Source organism: Schistocerca cancellata, chromosome 7, assembly GCF_023864275.1.
Source record: "Schistocerca cancellata isolate TAMUIC-IGC-003103 chromosome 7, iqSchCanc2.1, whole genome shotgun sequence".
In the NCBI taxonomy this organism is placed as follows: Eukaryota; Metazoa; Arthropoda; class Insecta; order Orthoptera; family Acrididae; genus Schistocerca; species Schistocerca cancellata.
The window spans coordinates 477,943,683-477,947,263 of NC_064632.1; positions in this window are offsets into that span (position 1 = coordinate 477,943,683).

Consider the following 3,581-nt stretch of genomic DNA (forward strand, 5'->3'; position numbering starts at 1 on the left):
CCCCACATGTCTCTTGCCTCTTCGTGAATCCACGGTTGCCCCTCCTTTCATCCCGCTGCTTCCTCAGCTGCCCCATGCTCTCCCCTCCTTTTCCATCCTCTCTGACCTTTCCCTCGGCAGGTCCCACCTGGTAGTTTCACTCTTCGTCGTGTGTGCTCCAAGTGGGTTTTAAGTGTGTTGTTTCGGAGTGTTTTTAATACTGTGGCCAACTTTTAACCTGTGCATGCGCATTCAGTGTCTTCTCTATGTTTCAAGAATCGCCAAATGTGTTTTTTAACTTTCTGGTGACTTTTTTAACTGTCCCCCATGAACGTCTATATGTCAATGTCTTTTTACCTCCATTTTCTCCCCTTACTCTGTTTTATGTTCCCCTTTTTGATCTCCTTATGTATGTATCATTTTATTCTTGTTTTAGTTGTCATGTCACTCGGCTGAAGAGCGGCGGATTGCCCATATGGAGCAGGGGAATGAAATCACAATAAAGAAAAAAAATCCGTCGTTGTTCGTGTCCGTTTGTTTTGTTTGTTCGTGGGCCGCTCCCGTTTGGTCCCGCCGCGCTTTCGTTCTCGGAAACCCCGTGACCGTTCCGGTCGCGGTTACAACAGTTATGATTTTAACGGCAAGCACGGCAGTTTGCGATGCCTTTTTTTGTTTCTTTTTCCTTTTGTTTTACCTTTGGCTTACAAAGACTATACAGCCAACAACGGTTATAAAGTACCAAAGAAGCATAATCGCAAAAAACAGTATAGCACAAAATTACGAAGTTCGCATACAAGCACACTCCTAAGGTAAAATGGAAGCGCAATTAAACGGGCAACAGACTGCCGGAGGCAGTGATGACAATGACACTGGAGCAGAATTACAAACAGCAACATTGCGACAAGATTATGACTGAATCTGTCATTGTTTAAATTCATGTCGCTCAATGTTTGCTTTTCAGATGTGATATACTACTGTATTACTAGAAAGTACAGAAAAATATTCAAATGTGTGTGAATGCCTATGGGACCAAACTGAGGTCATCGGTCCCTAGCATTACACCCTACTTAAACTAAGCTAAACGCTAAGAACAACACACACTCGCATCCATGCCCACAGGGGACTCGAACCTCCGGGCGTGAGGGGCCGCGCAGTCCGTGACATGACGCCTCAAACCGCGCGGCCACTCCGCGCGGCTGGAAAGTACATCGATGTACAAAATATAAGGACGAAAGTAACTTTCGCGTGATGAGCCACTGCCAAGTGACATACGAGTGTCACTCCAAAATAAATGCACACTATTTTTTTATCCCTCTTTTATTCTACATGTATGAAAGTTTTACAGCGTGTAGATACATCCTTTAGGAAAAACATAATTTCCAACCCTCTCAACTGCCTTACGCCATATTGGAACCAGCGCCTGTATGCCTGCATGGTAAAATTCTGGACCAACCTGTTGGAGCCACTGTTTGGCAGCGTGCACAAGAGAGCCATCATCTTCAAACCTTGTTCCACGAAGGGAGTCTTTCAGTTTCCCAAAGAGATGATAGTTACATGGAGCCAGGTCAGGACTGAAAGGCGGGTGTTTCAGTGTTGTCCATCCGAGTTTTGTGATCGCTTCTACGGTTTTTTGACTGACATGTGGCCGTGCATTATCGTGCTACAGCAAAAGATCCTGATTTTGCCGATGTGGTCGAACTCGACTCAGTCGAGCTTGAAGTTTCTTCAGTGTTTATGCATCAGAGTTTATGGTGGCTCCATTTCGCATGATGTCCACAAGCAAGAGTCCTTCGAAATCGAAAAACACCATAGCCATAACTTTTCCAGCAGAAGGTGTGGTTTTGAATTTTTTTTTTTTTTCTTGGATGAATTTGCATGATGCCACTCCATTAATTGCCTCTTCGTCTCTGGTGAAAAATAATGGAGCCATTTTTCATCACCTGTCACAATTCTTCCAAGAAATTCATCTCCACCATTCTCGTACTGTCCCAAAATTTCGCTGCATACCGTTTTCCTTGTTTCTTTGTGAGCCACTGTCAGCATCCTGGGAACCCACCTGGCACAAACCTTTTTTAACGCCAACACTTTCAGTATTCTGCAAACACTTCCTTCCCCTATCCCAGTGTAGCGTGACAATTTGTTCACTGTGATGCGTCTGTCAGCACTCACCAATCCGTTAACTCTCTGCACATTGTCTTGAGTGTGTGCAGTACGAGGCCTGCCACTGCGAGGACAATACTCAATATTTCCGTGCCCACTTTCATCACGTAACCTCCTTGCCCACCGACTAACTGTACTGCGATCAACAGCAGCATCTCCATACACCTTTTTCGACCTCTTGTGGATGTTTCCCACAGTCTCGTTTTCACAGCACAGTAATTCTATGACAGCACGTTGCTTCTGACGAACGCCAAGTGTAGCAACCACCTTGAAGACATGCTGTGACGGCGCCACTCACGGGAACAGGTTGAACTAAGTTTGAAAACAAGCGGGAAGGATGTATCTACACACTGTAAAACTTCCACACATGAAGAATGAAAACTGTATTTTTACAAAAAGAGTGTGCATCTCTTTTGGAGCGACCCTCGTATTTCGAGGACACTTGGACCTTACATAGAACGAATTGCTACAGTATAATACAGAAGGTAACTGAAAGAAATACGCAATGAGACGAAGAGAAACGATATTTTCACTGAGCGACAGTAATTACACTGAATTCACAGCGATTTATGATGGTCCGCTGGACATTATAAAATGTTGGACATGATTCCTAATAGGACGTGTGATCACCACGGACAGCAATGCATAATTTGCAACGTGCTCCGACACTGGCCACAAGATTGGTAAGGGCTTGGGCTTGGCTTGGTAGGCCGTTCCATTTCTACACAAGCGCGGTTGACGACTTCTGTATGGTAACTGTTCTATGTGGACGTGCTGCAACACGTACCACCAACGAACTTTACACGTGTACGATGGAATTTAAGTCGGAGGGGAACGGGCAGGACAGTCAATTTTATGAATATCCTCTCGCTCCAAGAGCTCTTCCATCCGCGCTATTCGATGCGGTCGCGCATTGGGCTCCATAAAAATAAAGTCGGAGAAGAATGCACCTGCCGGCCGGAGTGGCCGAGCGGTTCTAGGCGCTACAGTCTGGAACCGCGCGACAGCTACGGTCTCAGGTTCGAATCCTGCCTCGGGCATGGATGTGTGTGATGTCCTTAGGTTAGTTAGGTTTAAGTAGTTCTAAGTTCTAGGGGACTGATGACCTCAGAAATTAAGTCCCATAGTGCTCAGAGCCATTTGAACCATTTTTTTTTTTCTTTTGAAGAATGCACGCCCCAAAAGACGCACATGGTGAAGGAATACTCTGTCTCAGTAACGTTGAGGGGTGGAGTGTAGCGTGTTCAGAGATATGAAGGTCAGTACGCCCATGGTGCGTTATGCCTCCCGACACCACGTCACCTAGACCACCAAAACGATGACGTTCGATAATGTTCCTGGGTGCATTACGTGTTGCCACCTCTCGCCATAGGCGCATACGTCCAGAATCACTACTCTGACTGAATCTGGTCTCATCTGAGAAGAGCATGTGACCCATTCCT